The sequence below is a fragment of the Cotesia typhae genome, unplaced genomic scaffold, assembly GCF_013202065.1.
Source record: "Cotesia typhae breed Kobodo isofemale line unplaced genomic scaffold, CoteBio_Ctyphae scaffold_13, whole genome shotgun sequence".
NCBI lineage: Eukaryota > Metazoa > Arthropoda > Insecta > Hymenoptera > Braconidae > Cotesia > Cotesia typhae.
The window spans coordinates 9881484-9906512 of NW_027423774.1; the positions used below are offsets into that span (position 1 = coordinate 9881484).

The 25029-nt window shown below is 32.1% G+C and overlaps 1 protein-coding gene across 1 annotated transcript in view; it reads right to left on the reverse strand.

The window, feature by feature from the left end:
- Positions 1-25029, reverse strand: part of LOC141534585 (uncharacterized) — a 348478-nt gene that overhangs the window by 217366 nt on the left and 106083 nt on the right. The window lies entirely within an intron of this gene.

Genomic DNA, 25029 nt, shown 5'->3' on the forward strand with positions numbered 1-25029 from the left:
ATGAAAATTGCGAAAAAAAAACAAAAATTCCCAATATTGTGATAAAAAAATGTATTGAGCTAAATATATGATGATTTTCATGTAGGTTTATCGACGACATATAAATCTCCAACTTTTATAACTCAGACGTCTCGAAAACATCAAACAAATGTGCAAAAACCCCGAAAATTGGAAAAAATCAAATGTAATATAATAAAAATCGAGTTATTATTCAAAATAAATAAAAAAAAATCATATCATTCGATCTGTGGTGCATAAAAAAAAGTATTTCGTCCTAAGACTTAAAAAAATTAATTTTTTCGGAAAATATCATCAAAACCCTTTGGATTTGAATTTTAATTCGTTCTCCGCTTATATCTCACCCTTTTATCTTCAAACGTCCTGCATAAAGGGTTTCTCTTTCGTTTCCTCTCTTCTTCGGGTAAATCTCTCTTCAGAGTCCAACAATGATCTGCCATCATATTTACATCCCACGTTCCTTGATATCGTTTTTCCATCACACTAATGTCTTGATGGAATCTCTCACCTTGCTCTTCACTAAAATCACCAAGATTTTCAGGAAAGTGTGAAAGATGAGAATGTAAATAGTGCAATTTTGTATTCATTAAGCAACCTAAAGTATTATAGTTGTATAACAACTCGTCAACTAAAGTTGCGTAGTTATCACTTTTCGTATTCCCTAAAAATTGCTGTGATACTTCCTTAAAACTTCCCCAAGCTGCTCTCTCAATCTCGTTCATCTCATATTCAAGATTAGCATCCTGGAATAGAGTCCGAATTTGGGGTCCATCAAAAATTCCTTCTTTTAATTTAGCGTCACTTATAGCTGGAAATTTTTCGCCCAAGTACTTAAAACAGTTTCCATCTTTATCCAGAGCTTTGACAAATTGCTTCATAAGGCCAAGCTTGATATGAAGTGGGGGCAGCAAGTACTTGGAAGGATCAATTAGAGATTGTCGCGTAACATTGTGAGAACCAGGATTCAAATTTGTTCTTGTTGGCCATTCTTTTGAATGTAATGATTCTTTCGGTCTCGGCTATCCCACAAACATAAGAAGCAGGGGTACTTTGTGAACCCTGATTGTTGGCCTAGCAATATTGTTGCAATTTTCAGATCACCACAAACCTTCCATTGATGTTCTGAATAGTTTATTTTATCTAATACAAGGGTCCCTGCATCGTAAAACACTTATTACTTGTGCCTGCCATGACGGCATTCAAGCCGTTAACCCAGGGACTATGCCAGACGGTCCTGTTGGCCCGCCGTCACCACGTGGAGGTGCCCTGGTTACAGGCACAAGCATTTAAGCAAGAAATCGATTCTGAGCCCAAAAAGTTCCTAGAAGTGAAAACCCTGAAACATCAGCTTAAAGAAAAAAAAATTTATTAACTAAAAATACAACAGCTTATTTTTATCGTGATAGGGAAAAAAATCTGATAACATTTTTAAAACGGCGAAAATTCATTAGTGGACTGTTCAGATGTAAGAAGTTTGATTGATGAGTTAAAGCCGAACACTTTCAGGACGAGGAGTGAAAGTTTTTCATTGCTTTGTCTAAGCGAAGTCTCAAAGCACCGACTCCAGTAGCTCATTTGACCAAAAATCATTGAAAAGTTTGTGGTGATCTGAAAATTGCTACACTAGTTAAGCCAACAATCTGGTTCACAATATATCCCTTCTTGTATGTTTGTAGGATAGTCACGATTGGAAAATTCCCTACAGTAGAAAAGAACGGCCAACAAGAAAGAATTTGAATCATGGTTCTCACAACGTTATGCGAGAATCTCTCATTAATCCTTACAAGTACTTGCTGCCACCACTTTATATCAAGCTTGACCTTATGAAGCATTTTGTCAAAGCTCTCGATAAAAATGGCAACTGTGTTAAGTACTTGGACGAAAAATTTCCAGCTATAAGTGACAATAAATTGAAAGAAGGAATTTTTATGTACCCCAAATTCGGACTCAATTCCAGGATGCTAATCTTGAGTATGAGATGCACAAGATTGAGAGAGCAGCTTGGGGAAGTTTTAAGGAAGTATCTCGAAATTTTTTAGGGAATGTGAATACAAAATTGCACTATTTACAATCTCATCTTTCACACTTTCCTGAAAATCTTGGTAATTTCAGTGAAGAAAGAGAAGAAACATTCCATCAAAACATGAGTGGATGTCAATATGATGGTAGATCATTGTTGGACTCTGAAGAGAGATTTACCCGAAGAAGAGAGGAAACGAAAGAGAAACCCTTTATGCAGGACGTTTGAAGATAAAAGGGTGAGATATAAGCGGAGAACGAATTAAAATTCAAATCCAAAGGGTTTTGATGATATTTTCCGAAAAAATTAATTTTTTTAAGTCTTAGGACGAAATACTTTTTTTTTATGCACCACAGATCGAATGATATGATTTTTTTATTTATTTTGAATAATAACTCGATTTTTATTATATTACATTTGATTTTTTCCAATTTTCGGGGTTTTTGCACATTTGTTTGATGTTTTCGAGACGTCTGAGTTATAAAAGTTGGAGATTTATATGTCGTCGATAAACCTACATGAAAATCATCATATATTTAGCTCAATACATTTTTTTTTATCACAATATTGGGAATTTTTGTTTTTTTCGCAATTTTCATGGGTTTTTCGGGATTTACTTAGACTTTTAATGGCTGCTGGTCTGAGTACACTTCAGATAAGTATAAAGCAGATCGAAATACATGAAAATCATGCATAGTTAGAATCTAAAAAAATTTTTCAATCACCAAAACCCCCAATTTTCCCGTTTTTTTTCGGTTTTTTACAGTTTTCTCAAAATCCTAGGGTGTAGGGGCCAAACGGACCTCAAATTCGGGTTCAGCGGGTCAAATTACATGGGAATATATGTGGCGCGTCCCAAGTACAGACAACTTTTTTTTTTTTGTGTGCCGGTGTAATTTTGCTGATTAAAAATAAAAAATAAAATTTTTTCATCCATCTCTTTTTGGATTCCAGTTGAATCTTAGCCTTTTTTTTTTTTTTTTGTATTTGAAAATAATCCCCAGCAAAATAAATGAGAATTAAAAATTTACTCTCCGTTTCTGTGGGTCTGGTTAATCTTGGGCCTTTTTATTTTTTTTTATTAAATTTTTTCGAATAAAAATAAAAATTAAAATTTTTCCTCTGTCTTAGAGTACCCGGTTAGCTTTAATTCAGCGTTACAACGCCTCCAATAATGCTGCGATACACGGACACACACTCATACATTAAGCCGTCCGCTTGCGACCTCATACATCCACTCATTCACACTTACGTACTCGGCTCATAGCGTCACAATCCCCTCTCATGCTCGGCTTTGTGTGAGCGAGTAAGCTGCTATTGCAGCATCTCACTCTCGCGTCTCCTCTACTTCCCCGCTCATTTTCATTTCTCGAATAGCGCGCTTCTGATTGGCTATCGTTTTTAATTCATAACTCAAATTCTATGGCCCAAAAAAATTTTTGGCTCAGGAACTTTCGATTCAGTATTTTTTTCTCTATCGACCCCAACAATTACTCCCGCCACTTCAGAGACACCCTGTATATAGTTCTCCGTACAATGACCTATCGATTTTTTGATCTGATCAAAAATCGAATTTTCGCAGGCCACAAACGACCAAAATTTTAGGTAAAATTCGACTATTTTTTTTAAAACGCCGCCATATTGTCAATTTTTGATTTTTTTTTATCGTAGGTCATTGTACAGACAATATTATCTAGTTTAACGAGATATTTTTTTTTTAGATTTCATCCACGGAGAAGGCCGGAATCACTGCAGCAGTGAAGGACCTTTTTTTTTTCGCGCCGTTAGAGATCGACGATAACTTAAAAAATATTTAATTTTTTTCTACAAAAATTTCATTATGTATTCTTAAAACATGTATAAATATATTCTTAAAATTTTAAAATAATTGATAAAGTATTTTTTTTAATAAAAATTCCCAAAAATCACGTTTTTTTTAGGCCGTTACACTAGGTGTGCCCCTTAATTTACTAAGCAATTTTTATAATTAATTCAATAATCATTTTTCTTGCCACCAGTATATTTTTAACTTCTCGCTAAAAAATTGAAAATTTTTTGAAGGTCACAGAAAACTTACATTAGTACCCCCACGAGGGTGTCACTGGGTGTGTGTGTGTGTGTGTGTGTAAACCTCCCATAATTTATGAACGACTTTACCAATTTCATCGTGGTTGGCCCATTTGAAAAAACATGAACGAACTTGGATTTTGAATACAATTTTGACCGATTCCGATAGATGGATTTCAAGATATCTCAAAAAAACCGTGAAAAAATTTGAGAAAAATTTTTGTTTTCAAGATGCTTTTTTGGAATAACTTTTAAACGGCTCAGTCGGTTATCTCCAAAAACTAATCAGCTCTTGATCTTGAAAAATCACGTCAATTGCCGCTTGACCTGTCAAAATCGGTTAATTCGTTCAAAAGATATCGTGAACGAAAGAAAACCGAAAAAAGTGTTTTTTTCGAAAGTACTCCTCAATTTTAACGTTCGATCAATGCGAACTTAAAAATTCTTTACGGGGCTTAAAAAACGGCGTTGAATGCTGCCAGCCACTGGAAAATCAGTTCATTCATTGGAAAGTTATTAAAAGTTGTACATTAAAAACGATGTTTCATCAAACTTCTATCAGACATACAGCAATGCTGTGAAGAGGGAAAGAACAGGAGATAAGGTGATTATTGAACTACTGATATTTGATATCAATGAGTTACCTGAGGGATTTTATCACGTTATCACGATTCATCTGAAAAAATTTTGGGTACTCAATGACGCACGACAAGTACGTCTAAAAAATTGTTTTTATTCGTTAAATTTATCACAAAATTTTTTCAATTATGAAAGATCATGTCGGCTACTTGGTCTGTTTTTTTTTTTTTATTTTACATCTTTTTGTAAAATGATAATTTCTCCTTGGCATTTTTGTAAATCAAGAGTTGTGAACGTGTACTTGGCGTAATTTTTTACAGTGGAACTGTTGTTGTTCGGATACACTTTTCAGGTGATGTAAATGGTGCTTGTGCTATATTTGAAAAAATGATTGGTCGTGATTTGTTGTATCTAGCTTGTCGCCATCATACATCGGAATTAATGTTGAAAAATGTGGCAGAAGTAGCTTGGCCAGTTACGAATGGTCCATCTGTACCAATTTTCAAAAGATTTCGAGATCATTGGACAAAAATTGATACATCAGGGTACGAAATTGGCATCAATGACGAACTTATAGCAGATATATTAAACGATAAAAAACAAGATTTACTGGATTTCATTGAAGATGATAATTTTACGGTTTTTCAAATGATCAATTTATTTACTCTGTATTAATTTTAAATTATTTATTCTTTAATCTAATTAGAATCATCATCCACGAGATGACTACAAAGAGTTTTTAAAGCTGAAAGTATATTTTTGGGTGGCGGAGAAAGTCATGAAGTTAAATTTACAGCTCCTAGTGCTTGTCATCATGCGATGGCTTTCAAAAGCTCTCTACTGTTTGAAAATTTATATGTTTTACAGACAATTCAAAATTTCAATCAAAAAAGTGAATGATTTACGTAAGATTTGTGTTTTTACCGTATTATTCTGTTAAATTCTGGTTCATAGCTCCGAATGCGATAAAAGCACCCAATTCAGATTTGGAATTAGTAAAAAATCTCATTCAATATAGACATTCATCTTGATGTAGCAAATGCAGCATTGGATAAATTATGCAGGCATTTGTGGTATTTACATGAGCAGCTTGTTGGATTGGCTCTTTTCGATAAAACAGTTTCACGAGAAGAAAAATTAAAAATTGTAGAGAAAATTAATAGCACAAGAGTCGTTGAAAAAGCTAGTAAACGTTCCACAGTGGCCTATAGTGCAATAACTTCGATGATAGATAAAAACATTAGTGATTTTGTGACCAAAAATTCATTGTTTATCTTTGAACAATTTGATCTTCCTTATGAATTTTTAAATTTAGAACCAAATACATAGGACACTAATTACGAGTATTAACAGTGTCTTAAAACATTTTGCAACTTGAAGGTAGTAAATGATATTGCCGAGCGAGGAGTAGCACTAGCTGAAAAATTCAATCAAGGTTTGACCAATAATGAACAGGAGAGGCAAAAAATTTTTCAGACAGTCCAAAACTATCGCTCAGAGCACCCTTCATGTACGAAATCACAATACAGTCGAACAGAAGTGAAATCTAATATATAAAATTCTCGTGCCACGGTGTTCGAACTTGAACTCCTCCGAAACGGCTCGACCGATTTTTGTGATTCTTAGCGTGATTGTCGGCCAGGGTGGAGAATCGGTCAACATCTATTTTTCATCCCCCTAAATGTTAAGGGTAGTCCACCCCTAAATTTTTATTTTTATTTTTTAGGCAAAATTTTTTGTTTTTATTTTTTTCTGACACAGCAGACAAAAATACATACAACCCTAAATTTTCACCCCTCTGAGGTCAACCCTTATTTTTTATTTGTTAATTAATAACTTTAATTTTTTGGCAAAATTTTTTTTTTATTTTTTGATGACTTACAATAAAAAATCTCATATTACTCTAAATTTTTCACCCCTCTACGATGAACCCCTATGATTTAATTGTTAATTATAAACTTTAATTTTGTGGTAAAATTTTTTTTTTATTTATTGATGACTTACAATAAAAATCTGATATTACTCTAAATTTTTCACCCCTCTACGATCAACCCCAATATTTTATTTGTTAATTCCTATCCAGATATTATAATTTCGAGTTCCTTTAATTATGATTTTTTTTTAAATTCAATTTGATCTCCCGCCCTCACCGTTCGACTACTGATCAACTATCAATCGATCAGTTATCCCCGCCAGGTGTCACCACTTATCAAGCAAACATTACGTAGTAGGGATGAGGACGAAGCCGGTCTCCTGTCTTATTCACTATACATTTTTCGGCCATGTTTTTTTAGTTTTATTTGTGTATCAATCGTAGCAGTGACTGTTATACCTATTATTTTAATTTTCCTTTGCAACTCTCATAATAATTTTACTGTTATCATAAAATTATCATTAATTTCCAGTGCAATAATTCATTTACTATTTATTAATCTGACAGAGACAGTTTTAACTCTCAGTTAATTAAGTGATCTCATGTAAATAAATACGTGTTGTAAGCTCCCGCCAACAACGGCCATTACCGTACCTGTATATATGGTACTTAGCATTTTTTGGAAATTGTTTTAAATCAAAACGAAAACATGTACGTGGTTAATAAATTAAAACGAAGACGTATACGTGGTTAATAAATATACCTGTTTTATTATTGTGAAAGGTAAGTCAAATAATAAGCAAATGAAAACTGTTTAAATTAAGTCACTGTTTTCTATCAATACACTGATAAAAGGGTTTATTAACTGTTAATAATTTATATAATTTCTTAAATTAAAATAATATATTTTAACATTCAGTAAATATTTATTTGAGATGAAAGTACATTTATTAATTGTTAATAAGTCTTTATTAATAGTTAACAAATATTTATGTCACAAATATCTATAGTATATTCAAAAAAATTAATAAATATTTCGTTGAGTGAATTTCTTTTGCTTGCAATTTTATATTATCTGAAGATTGCTTACGAACATAAATCATCTTTACAAATTATTTACATTTATATAATTTATTAATATCATTTATATCATTTATTTATAAATGTTTTTTTTTATTTATAACCATTAATAAATATTTACTAACTATTTGTAAAATGTACTTAATAAATTACTTACTGACTGTTAATAAATATTCATCAAATCGTATGATGTTAAAAAGTCATTTAACAGTTAACGCTTATCAAATAGAAACAAATTTTTCTATCCGTTTAAGTATTTTAACTTCATTTATTTATATGTTCTATGTACAGTCAGCATTGCCAACAAAACGCAAAGGGGCCAATTTGAGTCGTCGAACGATCAATTCTAGAGCCCGGCTAAATGAAAGAGTACAAAGTTCAAGCGAACAAATTCAAGAAGTCAATGCTGATGCGCATAGGAGAATGTCGCAGTTACGTGAATTACGATCACAAGAGGCACGAGATGAACAAAATCAACAAAGACAACTAGAACGAAGAGAAACTCGCAGATTCATAGTCGATGGACATAGAGGAATTGACCAACAACGCCAACAAGTTCATCGAGCATTTACGTCAAATTTATTTCTTCCACCAGCGTTCCAGTACGAGCCGGATGTTGAATATTATAATCATTCTAAAGTGGTTATTGGTACTTTGGAAAAGGAATGCCCGCATTGCCATGCACTTAAATTTAAAAATGAGCTAGTTGGGATGTGTTGCTCATCAGGAAAAATACACCGAATTTTTTGAACTGTGCAATCGTGCGGATGCTTTTGGTGCCTTCGCACAAACACTGCTCTATTCTGAAGTTCCGCGGTATATTACATGGGCTCAATCGAAAAAATGGATACCCCGTAAGCAAGGGATACCAGTTGATGCGTGCCCCGGTTTATTCAAATCAAATAGTTTGGGTCGTGTATATACCGTCAATCCAAGGCAGACTGAGTGCTTTTATCTGCGACTATTGTTGGTTAATGTCACCGGACTATTATCATTTCAAGATATACGGAAGGTAGATGGACAACCGTATCCTACGTATAAAGATGCATGCCTTGCTCTAGGCTTGCTAGAAGACGACAATCATTGGGACAGCATGCTTACTGAAGCAGCATTAAACTGCACAGAAACACAAATTCGTCTACTATTTGCTATAGTACTGACTACATGTTTCCCGGCCCGAGCACAAATGTTGTGGGATAATCACAAAGATTCAATGACTGATGATATATTGTATCGACATCGTACAAGGTGCAACGATCTAACAATATCATTCAGTGAAGCAATGTACAATGAAGCATTGATTGCTATCGAGGATCTTTGCATTGCTATTGCGAATTTACCAATCAGTCATTTCGGTATGAGCTCACCGAATCGAAGTGCATCGGATTTACTCAACACAGATATGAATCGTGAACTACAGTACGATACTGTACAAATGGCGATCATTGTTAGCCGCAATGTTCCACTACTTAATGATGAACAAAAAATTATCTACGACCGCATCATGCTGGCAATTTCGGCAGGACAAGGAGGATTCTTTTTTTTTAGATGCACCGGGTGGGACTGGCAAAACATTTCTTATTTCGCTACTTCTTGCCGAAATACGATCAAAAAATGGCATCGCATTGGCCGTTGCATCTTCTGGCATTGCAGCAACTTTATTAGATGGAGGCAGAACAGCTCATTCAGCATTTAAGCTGCCGTTAAACATTCAAAATAATCTAGATGCAATGTGCAACATAAAAAAACAATCGTCTATGGCCACAGTGCTGAATCAATGTAAAATTATTATCTGGGATGAATGCACTATGGCACACAAACATTCGCTTGAGGCATTGGATAGGACATTAAAGGATATAAAAAACAACGATAAACTATTTGGCGGCACTTTGTTACTCCTTTCAGGTGATTTCAGACAAACACTATCCCGTTATTCCGCGTTCAACCTACGCTGATGAAATCAACGCGTGCTTAAAATCATCGCGACTATGGCGTAATGTTGAAAAAGTACAACTGACGGTGAACAAGCGCGTTCAAATGCTTCAGGATCCATCCGCCGAAACTTTCTCTAAACAACTGTTAGATATTGGCGATGGCAAAGTTGCTGTACATGAAAACACTGGATGCATAAAATTACAGACGGACTTCTGCACAATCATCGACTCGCAAAATAGTCTCATCGATCACATATTTCCCGACGTACACACACAATATGCAAATCATAAGTGGCTGGCAGAAAGAGCGATCTTGGCAGCTAAAAATGTGGACGTCAATGGGTTAAATTTAAAGATACAACAGCTGTTGCCTGGGGACTTGGTGTCATATAAATCTATCGATGCAGTTTCTGATACCAACGAGACTGTGAATTATCCAATTGAGTTCTTAAATTCATTGGATTTGCCAGGTATGCCACCACATCATTTACAATTGAAGGTTGGATCTCCGATTATTCTACTTCGAAACTTGAACCCACCACGGCTATGTAATGGCACACGATTAGTCATTAAAAAATTAATGAAAAACGTTATTGAAGCCATCATCTTGAATGGCAAATTTCAAGGCGAAAATGTGTTGCAGCCACGAATCCCTATGATTTCTACAGATGTGCCAATTGAATTCAAATGCACTCAATTCCCAATTAGATTGGCATTCGCTATGACAATCAATAAGTCACAAGGACAAACATTGTCTGTATGTGGCTTAGATTTGGAAACACCGTGCTTCTCCCACGGACAACTATATGTGGGATGTTCTCGCGCGGGAAAACCATCCAGTTTGTTTGTGTTGGCTAAAGACGGACTAAACAAAAATATTGTATACTCTATTGCGCTAAGAGATTAATTTTTTTTTTTTTCAACTCCCATAATTGATAGTAAAAATATAAATATTTATTTTTGATGTTTAGATAGCTATCAAAAACTGTTATTTAAAATATATTCGTTACTCTAATAAAGATTTATTTATTAACCTAAATAAAACATACTTTTATTCTTTATAATGCATTCGATTATAAATACTTCTCCGCACACTTATAGTAGATAATTATTTTATTTAACTATAAAAATGTTTCCTAGAAATGACATATATGGCAAAACAACGTTTGCCGGGTATACGTCAGCTAGTATATATATATATATATATATATATTGTGACGTTATTTTAACGACCGGGGTCTATTTAAAATGAACGTCACTAGTGCCAACGAATTTTTGTAGTTTTAAACTGATATTTCAAGGTCAAATACCATAGAAAATATAATTTTAAAAGATTAAAGAAAGTTGTTTTGTGAATTAAGTGAGTGTTGATGCCGAGTAACGACGATATAGTTCTAGAGTGAATTTAGAGAATTAACGTTACAGTTAAGATTTTAGGATTTTAAGAGTACAGTCAGTTTTAGAGTCAAGTTGTGAAAAATATCAAGGTCAAGTCATTTAAGGGTTTTATTGAGTTAATTTTGAGTTATTTTGAGTTCTGAGTTTTGGGTTTCGAATTTTGAGTTTTGAGTTTTGTTTCGGATTTTGAGTTGTGAGTTTCGAGTTCTGAATTTTTAGTTTTGGGTTTTGAGGTTGCAGAGGACGTGGGTAAGTCAGCGTTACCGTGGAGCAGGACTATAATTCACCCGGTTTCGTTTGACGTTAGACACCAGTCTAACCCTTTGAGACTTCCAGGTGGAATGCCTAAGTCTGGTTGAGATGCCAGCGCTCCGACAAAGAGGGACATGACGAAAGCATACGGGATCAGTTTAAGTTTTCGGTTACGCTTTGGCTAGTTTTGATAATTTCTAGCGTATAAAAATTATCCACTTTGCTTTAATGTTACGTTTACGTTTTGAGTTTTGAGTTTCGATCCCAGCCGTAGTCAGTTTCTGGAGAGCATCCACCAAAGGAATATTCGTACTCTGAGCCTCAATGGTTTGATTAAAGATTCAGAATATTTGGGAATCAATTGTTTATAGAGATTTTAGTTGTGAGAGAGTCACGTAAAACAGTCGAGTTTTGGACTTCGAAGAGTACAGTCGCGTTAGAGAGTTACCGCTGGTCACTTCAGGTGATCGGACGTGCGTAGAGTTTGCAGTTCCAGGTTAAGGTTTCAGTCTTTTGCATTTTATTTTTGGCTCCAGATAAAATTACAGATTTATTAAGTTGTTAAAAATAAAATAAACGTTACTCAGCATCGACATTGTTTCAAAAAGGTATGAGATTTCTTTATTTATTGTAATTTGAGCGTTAATAATCGAGTTCTTGGTTATGAGACATTAGATAGCCGATTCTATAGAATATTTTTATGTTGTAAATAATTTAGAGTACGTTGACAGGTTTATTGGAGAATATTGTTCAAGTTGTTTAGATTCATTTATTTATTTGAGATTGTTATTTTAAGATTTATTTATTTCATTTGTTTAATTTCATAAGAGTAAGAGTCTGTAACATGACTATAGCGTTTCCTATTGTTAGTTATATCCTTCCGATAATTTTGTCGCAGTTATGTTCAAGTTTGTTATTTAGGTTAAAGTTTTGTTAAATAAATGAGGATTTGGTTGAGCATAAAATTTTTGGTGTTGCGAATAAAGTCATTGCAATCATGAATCCACTCTCTACTCGAATCACATCCTCTCTCCACAAACCAGCACACTGAGCAACCCTGAGGTATTCCGTTGTCTTTCCGATTGTTGGTTATTTGGTCTATATTTTGTTAAGTTTTGTGTTTCAGGTTACGTTTACGTTAATTGGCTAGTTTGATATTTTCTAGCGATCAAAAATTATCTAATCTCGTTTAGTTTGGCTAGTTTGATAATTCCTAGCGAATAAAAGTTATCTGATTACGTTTTCACTGGTTTGGTAATTTCAGTGATTAAAAATTACCTGGCGCCCTAATTGTATTGAGACCAGAAACCAAAAATCGGGAAGATACCGAAGCATAATTGAGAATTTTAGAAAGCCATAAGTTCCCATAAAACCTCAAGGAAAACCCCATTATAAATTGGCGATTCCCGCCAAGGTCTGGAAACGGGGAACACTGTAGCGATCGAACACCTGGATCGACTTTAAAAATTTTGCGTTATAAATTGGCGCGCAACGTACGGGCCTGCGACCTTAAAAAGATTCTTACGTTATAATGTGTGTGTGTGTGTGTGTGTGTGTGTGTGTGTGTGTGTGTGTGTGTGTGTGTGTGTGTGTGTGTGTGTGTGTGTGTGTGTGTGTGTGTGTGTGTGTGTGTGTGTGTGTGTGTGACTCGCTTATAACTTTTGAACGACTCAACCGATCGGAACGAACTAAACGACATTCTAAAGAGTTCTCTCAAACTTCGATTTCCTGAGAATTTGAATCGATTCGGATCGATAGACTTTAAGAAATCTTGAAAAATCAAAAAAAAAAAAATTATTTTTGAAAGTGATTTTTTTTGGAATATCTATTAAACGGCTTTATCGATCAACTTCAAAAACAAATCCGCTGTTAAGCTTAAAAAACCACGCCGATCGTCTTCAATCCGGTCAAAATCGGTTGATTCGTTCGAGAGATATCGTGAACGAAAGAAAATCGAAAAAAGTGTTTTTTTGACCTAACTCCGTCACTTTTTGTGGGATCGTTTTTGATGATGTAGAATAATTTTAGACCTTAAAAAATCACGCCGATTGCCGCCAAAATCGGCGAAATCGGTTGATTGGTTCGAGAGATATCCTCGATAAAATATTTGGAATCAAGTGTTTTTTTAACATTACTCCGACATTTTTTGGAATAACTTTTAAACGGCTGCACTGAACGATTTCAAAAACTATTAGCATGAAAAAATTACCTCGATCACCGTCAAGCTGGTCAAAATTGCTCAATTTGTTCAAGAAATATCATGAACAAAAAAAAACCAAAAAAAGTGTTTTTTTTTAAATTACTCCAAATTTCCTAGTTTTATCAATTCAAATTTGAAAATTCATCATGAAACTAAAAAAATTGCGTCAAATTCCGCCAAACACGTGAAAATCGGTTAATTTATTCAAAAGTTAGTGCGGTTTGAAAATTTAAAGAATATTGTTCAATGATACTTCTATCAGACTTTTAAGCTCGAAGAGCTCAAAATAACACATAAATTGTATTTTTGAGCTCGAAGAGCTCAAAAACATCATAAGTGCAGTTTTATGCACCTAGACATGGAGTTAGCGGGAAGTTGCACGGATGGCCTTCAGGGTCTACCGTATTGCTAATTTTTGTTTATTTTTAAAATAACTATGCGCATAAAATTTTTTTTTAATTTTACTGTTAACGGTCTTATAGGAAATTTAATTCTCTACAAAATTGTTCCTGTCCTTTTTTTTTCTTAGCTCAACAGAAACGAAGTTACAGTGGGCCGAATAAGAGGAAAAAATAATTAATAAATTAATAACAGAAAAAAATTTATTATTTTAACTTGTCAACGATTAAACTCAATATACGTCATTATTTATCGAAAATTTATATATATATATATATATATATATATATATATATATATATATATATATATATATATATATATATATATATGTAGGAATTATTGTTGTTGTATAAATGATTTAATTCACTACGTAAAAATAACTATTGATTATTTATTATAATTTAATGTGTCACAAAAGAAAAGCGTTGGTTATATTTTGAACTCTAATCTATGCACGTGGCAATATCGGTAGTAGCTAGCTATCGACTGTCTATCATTTACGAAAATTGTCTAAATAGATAAACGACGATTACAAATGTTTCGGGCGCCGAGTGTCGGCGGAATTAACCGAATGGGTAATTTATATTGTAGGACATAGTCGCTACATATACAGGGTGTCTCTGAAGTGGCGGGAGTAATTGTTGGGGTCGATAGAGAAAAAAATACTGAATCGAAAGTTCCTGAGCCAAAAATTTTTTTGGGCCATAGAATTTGAGTTATGAATTAAAAACGATAGCCAATCAGAAGCGCGCTATTCGAGAAATGAAAATGAGCGGGGAAGTAGAGGAGACGCGAGAGTGAGATGCTGCAATAGCAGCTTACTCGCTCACACAAAGCCGAGCATGAGAGGGGATTGTGACGCTATGAGCCGAGTACGTAAGTGTGAATGAGTGGATGTATGAGGTCGCAAGCGGACGGCTTAATGTATGAGTGTGTGTCCGTGTATCGCAGCATTATTGGAGGCGTTGTAACGCTGAATTAAAGCTAACCGGGTACTCTAAGACAGAGGAAAAATTTTAATTTTTATTTTTATTCGAAAAAATTTAATAAAAAAATAAAAAGGCCCAAGATTTAACCAGACCCACAGAAACGGAGAGTAAAATTTTTAATTCTCATTTATTTTGCTGGGGATTATTTTCAAATACAAAAAAAAAAGGCTAAGATTCAACTGGAATCCAAAAAGAGATGGATGAAAAAATTTTATTTTTTATTTTTAATCAGCAAAATTATTTTTTTCTTTAAAAAAGAGCCCAATCTCGACTGGAGCAAGAAAAAATGATTGAAAAATTTTATTATTAATTTTCAATCAACAAAATTATTATAAAAAAATAAATGGGCCCAAGTCTCAACCGGACCCAAACAAACGGATAAAAATTTTTATTACTTACTTAATTTGCTGGAAATTATCTTTAAAAACGAAAAAATGCCCAAGACTCGATCGGATCCAAAAAAATAACAGTACAAAAATTTTTTCCTTATTTTCAATCAGCAAAATTGTTTCTTTTAAAAAAAGGCCCAATCTCAACTGGAGCAAAAAAATGATTAAAAATTTTATTATTAATTTTCAATCAACAAAATTATTTAAAAAAAAAAATAGTCCGCAGACTCAACCGGACCCAAACAAACAGATAGATAGTTTTAATTACTTATTTATTTTGATGGGAATTATTTTAAAAAACGAAGAAAATCGCCCAAGACTCGACCGGACCCAAAAAAAAAAAAATAAATTGAAAAATTTTGTTTTCATTTTCAATCAGCCAAATTAATTTCTTTTCGAAACAAGGCCCAATCTCAAACAGACTAAGAGAAACTAATTAAAAAATTTTATTTTTTATTATTAATCAAATATTATTAAAAAAGAAAATAAGCCACAGACTTAACCGGACTTAAACAAACGGATAGAAAATTTTTATTACTTACTTAATTTGCTGGAAATTATCTTTAAAAACGAAAAAATGCCCAAGACTCCATCAGACCGAAAGGGAGATGAATAAAAAAATTTTACTATTCATTTTTAATCATCATAATTAACTTTTTTATAATAAAAGGCTCAATTTCGACCGGACCCAGAAAAAATGATCCAAAAATTTTATTTTTTATTGTTGATCATCAAAACTAATTAAAAAAACAAATGAGGCCCTAGACTCAACTGGACCCAAACAAACGGATAAATAATTTTTATTACTTATTTATTTTGCAGGAAATTATTTTTAAAAACGAAGAAAATTCCCAAGACCCGATCGGACCCAAAAAAAAATAATTAAAAGAATTTTTTCCTTATTTTCAATCACCAAAATCATGTTTCTTCAAAAAAAGGCCCAATCTCAACCGGACTAGAAGAAACTGATTGAAAAATTTTATTTTTTATTATTAATCGAGAAAATTATTTTGAAAAAAAAAATAGGGCCCAGAATCAACCGGACAAACAATGGACTTGAGTTCAATTTTTTTCTTAATTTATAATTTGACATTCTACCTGTTAATTCACCGATAGATAATTCTAATAAAAATATCAAAATTATTCGGACTTGAGTTCAATTTTTTTCTTAATTTATAATTTGACACTCTACCTGTTAATTCACTTATAGATAATTCTAATAAAAATATCAAAATTATTCGGACTTGAGTTCAATTTTTTTCTTAATTTATAATTTGACATTCTACCTGTTAATTCACTGATAGATAATTCTATTAAAAATATCAAAATTATTCGGACTTGAGTTCAATTTTTTTTTAATTTATCATTTGACATTTCGCTTGTTGATTAAGTGATTAATAATTTTAATAATAATATCAAAATTATCAGGACTCGAGAGCGATTTTTTTTTAGTATATTTTTTTACATTTTACCTGTCAATTAACTGATAAATAATTTCAATTAAAATATCAAAATTATTCGGACTTGAGTTCAATTTTTTTTTTTAATTTATTAGTTGACATTTTACCTGTTAATTAACTGATAAATAATTTTAATAAAAATATCAAAATTATCAGGACTCGAGAGCGATTTTTTTTTTCAATTCCTTATTTGACATTTTACCTGTCAATTAATTAAAAAATAATTTTAATTAAAATATCAAAATTATTGGGACTTGAGTTCAATGTTTGTTTTAATTTATTTTTGACATTTTACCTGACGATTAATTGAAAAATTATTTTACAGAATAATTCCCAGCAAAATAAATGAGAAATGAAAGTTTTCCATCCGTTTGGTTGGGTCCGGTTGAGTCTTGGGCAATTCCTTCTGTTTTCAAAAATTATTCCGAGCATAAGAAATAAGTAATAAAAATTTTCTATCTGTTCGTTTTGGTCCGGTTGAGTCTGGGGCCTATTTTCTTTTTTGAAATAATTTTGTCAATTAATAATTGATAATAAATTTTTTCAATCAGTTTTTCATCGTCTTGTCAAGATTAGGCTGATTTTTGTTCAATAAATTTTTGTTTGTTATTGAAAAGAGAAAATAAATTTTTTTGCATTCTTCTATTCTTGGCTCTGGTCGAGTCTTGGGCATTTTTTTCGTTTTTAAAAATAATTCCTAGCAAAATGAATGGGAAATAAAAGTTTTCGATCCGTTTGTTTGGGTCCGATTGAGTCTGGGGCCTATTAATTTTTTTTTAAGAATAATGTTGTTAATTAATAATTGATAATAAAATTTTTCAATCAGTTATTCGAAGTCTGTTTGAGATTGGGCCTTTCTTTTCAAGGAAAATTAATCTTGGTGATCAAGTAATAAAAAATTTCTATCCGTTTATTTGGGTCCTGCTGCGTCTTGGGTCTATTTTTTTTTTTCTTAATAATTTAGTTAATTAATATTTAGAAATAAAATTTTTCGATTTATCTTTTTTCGGGTCCGGTCGAGTCTTGGGCAATTTTTTTTGTTTCGAAAAATAATTCCCAACAAAAAAACAGGAATAAAAGTTTTCTTTCCGTTTGTTTGGGTCCAGTTAAGTCTGGGGCCTATTTTCTTTTTTAAAAAATTTTGTTGATTAAAAATTCATTATAAAACTTTTCAATTATTTTTTCTTGCTCCAGTCGAGATCAGGCCCTTTTTCAAAGGAAAATAATTTTGCTGATTAAAAATAGAAAAACAAAGATTTTCAATTTATTTTATTTCGGGTCTGGTCGAGTCTAGGGCATTTTTATCGTTTTCAAAAATAATTTCCTGCAAAATAAATAAGTAATAAAAATTATTTATCCGTTTGTTTGGGTCCAGTTGAGTCTAGGGCCTCATTTGTTTTTTTAATTAGTTTTGATGATCAACAACAAAAAAATAAAATTTTTGGATCATTTTTTCTGGGTCCGGTCGAAATTGAGCCTTTTATTATAAAAAAGTTAATTATGATGATTAAAAATGAATAGTAAAATTTTTTTATTCATCTCCCTTTCGGTCTGATGGAGTCTTGGGCATTTTTTCGTTTTTAAAGATAATTTCCAGCAAATTAAGTAAATAATAAAAATTTTCTATCCGTTTGTTTAAGTCCGGTTAAGTCTGTGGCTTATTTTCTTTTTTAAATAATATTTGATTAATAATAAAAAATAAAATTTTTTAATTAGTTTCTCTTAGTCTGTTTGAGATTGGGCCTTGTTTCGAAAAGAAATTAATTTGGCTGATTGAAAATGAAAACAAAATTTTTCAATTTATTTTTTTTTTTTTGGGTCCGGTCGAGTCTTGGGCGATTTTCTTCGTTTTTAAAATAATTCCCATCAAAATAAATAAGTAATTAAAACTATCTATCTGTTTGTTTGGGTCCGGTTGAGTCTGCGGACTATTTTTTTTTAAATAATTTTGTTGATTGAAAATTAATAATAAAATTTTTTAATCATTTTTTTGCTCCAGTTGAGATTGGGCCTTTTTTAAAAGAAACAATTTTGCTGATTGAAAATAAGGAAAAAATTTTTGTACTGTTATTTTTTTGGATCCGATCGAGTCTTGGGCATTTTTTCGTTTTTAAAGATAATTTCCAGCAAATTAAGTAAGTAATAAAAATTTTTATCCGTTTGTTTGGGTCCGGTTGAGACTTGGGCCCATTTATTTTTTTATAATAATTTTGTTGATTGAAAATTAATAATAAAATTTTTCAATCATTTTTTCTTGCTCCAGTCGAGATTGGGCTCTTTTTTAAAGAAAAATAATTTTGCTGATTAAAAATAAAAATAAAATTTTTTCATCCATCTCTTTTTGGATTCCAGTTGAATCTTAGCTTTTTTTTTTTTTTGTATTTGAAAATAATCCCCAGCAAAATAAATGAGAATTAAAAATTTACTCTCCGTTTCTGTGGGTCTGGTTAAATCTTGGGCCTTTTTATTTTTTTATTAAATTTTTTCGAATAAAAATAAAAATTAAAATTTTTCCTCTGTCTTAGAGTACCCGGTTAGCTTTAATTCAGCGTTACAACGCCTCCAATAATGCTGCGATACACGGACACACACTCATACATTAAGCCGTCCGCTTGCGACCTCATACATCCACTCATTCACACTTACGGACTCGGCTCATAGCGTCACAATCCCCTCTCATGCTCGGCTTTGTGTGAGCGAGTAAGCTGCTATTGCAGCATCTCACTCTCGCGTCTCCTCTACTTCCCCGCTCATTTTCATTTCTCGAATAGCGCGCTTCTGATTGGCTATCGTTTTTAATTCATAACTCAAATTCTATGGCCCAAAAAAATTTTTGGCTCAGGAACTTTCGATTCAGTATTTTTTTCTCTATCGACCCCAACAATTACTCCCGCCACTTCAGAGACACCCTGTATATGGGGTATTCCATGCCAAATCGACCACTTTTGACCCCGACCCTTTTCGATTTGGCCGAAAGTTTTCCATCCTTTTCTACCCTATAAAAAACGGTTCTCATAATTTTTTTGAATTTTTTTACCTAACTCCAAAAAAGTTATGAATTTTTCAAAACAATGGCTTTTTTATTTTCAAATAGCCATAACTTTTTCAAAACTAAACATTTAGGTACCTTTTTTTTTTTAATTTTTGTTTTTAGATGTACTTTCCGATAAAAAATAATAAAAAATTTTTGTAAGTCAATACATATGGAATTTTTCAGTTTTTTGACAAAAATCAATGATTTTTCGAAGTTCGACATTTTTTTTTTTAATTTTTTTTTTTCTAAAATAAACTTTAATCAATTCCACAGTTATCCCTGTAGAACCCAGATTGCGCCGATTTCTCTTTCTATTTTTTTTATTCAATTGAAAAAATATTGTTAAATTTTCAAAAATGGAAAAAAAATTTTTTTTCATAAATTTTATTTATATAATGAGATAAATACAATTCAACGATTTTACGGCATTATATTCACAATTTAGAGGCTTCATCGATGACTGTATTTAGTAAGATTCAAATTTTAATATATCAATTAGATCGATAAACTAGGGATAACAATTATCGACTTACCTATAGCCAGTAAACTAGATGCTATAAGCTAGTATGTTTTGATTAAAAGTGCGGCTTTTTCATTTTGAGATCTAAAACATAACCTATAAATCTTTTGTGCAATCTAGTGTTTTATAAAAGATTGTCATTACATTTGTTGTATAAATAAATAATTTCTCTAGTTTATAAGCGCTTTTTTAATTTGTCTTTATGGCGTCAAAAAAGGTATTTGATCGGTGTTGTAATCCTTTTGAGTTGGAATCTCATTTTAAAAAATTGGTTTACGTCCGGCGACTGATATTATGAAAGTAACGTTAGGATTAGATGATAATTATTTATTATGCAGTTCATGTCGAAAAAAGCTTCAGAGTTAGTGAAGCAACAAACAAATGCTCGTAATGATCCTAATGCTGATGTAAGTGACCGTGAAGACAACTATAGTGACAATAATGACAACAATGATCACGCTGATAATGATAGTAATACAACTGCCATGGATCTCCCATTATCCTTATCATTCCGTAAGTTTTTTTAATTATTTATACGTTACTTGAATACATTTCTAGTAGCTATATGTTTCACTATTATTTTTTAAGGTTCCATGTCATTTGATAGCGAACCTAAAGCATCACAATCAAGCTCAGGATCCCAAGTTAGCGCTGCAACTCAATTACCCGTAATAAACCATGCATTAGAATTGTTAAATCAATCACCGATTCCATCGAAGAAATTGAATGATAATCAATTTTTGAACAATAAAATAAATCGGGTATCCGACAGCTTGAAAAAGTTTTGCTTTCTTCTTCAGATGAAGAATCGATTGATGACGATGGTGAAAATTTTCGCTCTCTAATTAAAATGTTGTATGATAAATTCAACGATAACGAAACTGATAAGTCTTTGAAAATACAAATTTTAACATTATTACCTGTAAAATGGAGTGAGAGACGTATTTGTGAAACTATGAATACATCAAGACATTTGTCAAGAGTAGCAAAAATTTGGTTGAAGAAACGGGTTTACTTTCTACACCTGAATCGAAATTAGGTATGGGTAGCGTAAAATCGATGTTTTAAATACACTTGAAAACTAAATTACTCAACATTTTTGTATAGGGAGGACAATTACTGATCAGGTAAAATTAAAAGTTGAAAATTTTTATAACGATGATGAGTATAGTGCTCAAATGCCCGGTATGAAAGACTTTGTATCAATTCGAAGTGATGATGGTAATCGGATACACGTCCAAAAAAGACTTATCCTGTCTAACTTAAAAGAATTATACCAATGTTTCTGTGAAATAAATCCTACTGAGAGAATTGGATTTTCAAAATTCGCTTCTTTGCGACCAAAACATTGTGTGTTAGCAGGGGCAAGTGGAACACACGCCATCTGCGTGTGTACGATTCATCAAAACGTGAAGTTAATGATGCTTGGTAATTATTAAATTAATTAATAATTATAAATGCGTGAATTTTAAGTTTACTAAATTACTGTTATTTTAGGTGCAAATATTTATTCTTTGACAAGGAACACAGAAAAGCCCATTAAACACTACAGCGATTACTTGAGCATGATTATATGTGAAAATCCATCTTTTCAGTGTTATTTAGGTGGATGTAAAAACTGTCCTGGGGTCGATGAGTTGAGTAAAATTTTACTAAAATGTTTTGAGGACCGGGAAATCGAGAATATTACATATAAATATTGGATATCAAAACCGAGAAGTAGTTTAGAAACTATTATTAAGCCTACAGAAGAATTTGTGGAAAAATTTTGTAGTGAGTTAGAAATTCTTCTACCTCATTCGTTCATTGCTAAGGAGCAAGCCCAATTCTTGAAGACATTGAAAGAAACATTGAAACCAAACGAATAACACTTATTAACAATTAATAAATGTACTTTCACCTCAAATAAATGTTTACTGAATGTTAAAATATATTATTTAAATTTAAGAAATTAAATAAATTATTAACAGTTAATAAATCCTTTTATCAGTGTATTGATAGAAAACAGTGACTTAATATAAACAGTTTTCATTTGCTTATTATTTGACTTATCTTTCACAATAATAAAACAGGTATATTTATTAACCACGTATACGTCTTCGTTTTAATTTATTAACCACGTACATGTTTTCGTTTTGATTTAAAACAATTTCCAAAAAATGCTAAGTACAATATATACAGGTACGGTAATGGCCGTTGTTGGCGGGAGCTTACAACACGTGTTTATTTACATGAGATCACTTAATTAACTGAGAGTTAAAACTGTCTCTGTCAGATTAATAAATAGTAAATAAATTATTGCACTGGAAATTAATGATAATTTTATGATAACAGTAAAATTAATATGAGAGTTGCAAAGGAAAATTAAAATAATAGGTATAACTGTCACTGCTACGATTGATACACAAATAAAACTAAAAAAACATGGCTGAAAAATGTATAGTGAATAAGACAGGAGACCGGCTTCGTCCTCATCCCTACTACGTTATGTTTGCTTGATAAGTGGTGACACCTAGCGGGGATAACTGATCGATTGATAGTTGATCAGTAGTCGAACGGTGAGGGCGGGAGATCAAATTGAATTTAAAAAAAAATCATAATTAAAGGAACTCGAAATTATAATATCTGGATAGGAATTAACAAATAAAATATTGGGGTTGATCGTCGAGGGGTGAAAAATTTCGAGTAATATGAGATTTTTATTGTAAGTCATCAAAAAATAAAAAAAAAATTTTACCAAAAAATTAAAGTTTATAATTAACAATTAAAACATAGGGGTGAAAATTTAGGGTTGTATGTATTTTTGTATGCTGTGTCATAAAAAAATAAAAACAAAAAATTTTGCCTAAAAAATAAAAACAAAAATTTAGGGGTGGACTACCCTTAACATTTAGGGGGATGAAAAATAGATGTTGGCCGATTCTCCACCCTGGCCGACAATCACGCTAAGAATCGCAAAAATCGGTCGAGCCGTTTCGGAGGAGTTCAAGTTCGAACACCGTGACACGAGAATTTTATATATTAGATTATATTAATACTAAGTTTATATTGTTTAATCATATTATTTATTCGTTATTGTTGATAAAATAGATGATAATAAAGTTATAATATATCGTCACCGAATACACGTGTTTAATTGGTAAAATTAAGTTGTGTGTGAATAAGTTAATAAGTTGTTCATCGTAAATCAATCATATTCACCTTGAGGCTTTTGAAGGACGTAAACCTTCAGAGATTTATTGTTCAAGGATTGCTGTGACAATCATCCCAAATATTCTAATCATCGCTGCGTATTGTAAGTAAAGAAAGAATTACTACTGGCAACACGTGAGACTTCGTATCTTCCTAATCAATTTCTACACTCTCTATTTACTAAAAACACGATTTACGTTGTCTGTAAGGAAGCGGATTTCCGAGAGCTGGTGGCCCAAAATTAATATTTAGAGGTTCAACCGATTAAAATTCTTATCCGCGAGGTTTTAGTGGGTTGATAAATAAATTTATCATTAAAAAGAATAATTTATGTCTCAATATATATATATATATATATATATATATATATATATATATATATATATATATATATATATATATAAATCATAATTAATCTGGGTCCACAAGAATTTTGCATCGCTGTAATTGTAGTTTTCCGCAATTTTTTGCATTATACTTAAAACTGGGCGGTGATCTTTCGAAACGGACTTTAAATTCAGATTCAGCGGGTCAAAATACATGTCCGTAAGTGGGTCCGGTCCAAAGCACAAACAACTCGTTTTCTGTATCTCGGTGTAATTGCATTAATATTAAGTTATTTGTTCTAATTAAACTGTATATCCAATCTCTTTAAATAAATCCAAATAATCAAACATAACTTGTATTACGATGAATAAACCTTACTGTTATTATTATGTCAAATGAATAATACACTCTTTACGAGGGGTGGATCACCTCATCTTCATCTTCTATTTTATTTACACGATCTTGGATCTACAGCAACGCAGATCGATAACAAAATCAACAGGTTTTTGCAAACGTAAACCGCTCGGTATTTACAAAAACAAAATGACTATTCGATTGAAAAGCATAAAATTACGTGACGTGTCATAAGAAGCTTATTGGCCTAATATCCTTGGTTGTTGTAAGCCTTAAAATTGTAAGTCTTCTCATTTCATCAATCTAACAACCATTGCAACTTTCGAACGTGACACATGTATGCAGTTTCTTTCCCCATAAGCCGATCTAAGGCCTGATATGGTTGTATCAAACGTCAAGTTAGACATTTCTTAAAATGACCATATGTGGCCTAATGTCACAAAATTTTATACTAAACAATGTGTAGGCTTCTTAGTCCGCAAATAAGAAAATAAGAATTTTTGATATAATTAATATAGCTTGTAACGTGGTAGATTTTTATTCGGCGCCTAACACTGTAGGTGAAAATAACCTTTTAGGCTCAAATCGAACGTCGTAAATATTGTGTATAAGCAATTCAAAATTTAACTGATTTGTATTGAATTATTTTTTTGCAAATACGTATTCCTGAATAAGCGACGGAGATAAAACACGTAACAGCGACTGCGAGTCTACAAATTGGAGTGACGAGGGAGCCTGAAGTGAAATGAGTCAATACTGCAGGAGTAGAGGTGGCTAAGATCTGTTGAAGGTCCGTTGACTGTTATTTGGACATAAGTCAACTATTGACTGGGATTAATTCCATTGGAAAACGATAATAGCATCGCCATAAAGTATGTCATATAATTTTTTCATAGGTTTCAGTTATTACAATTGAGGAATGTTTAGAAAGTGAGCTTATT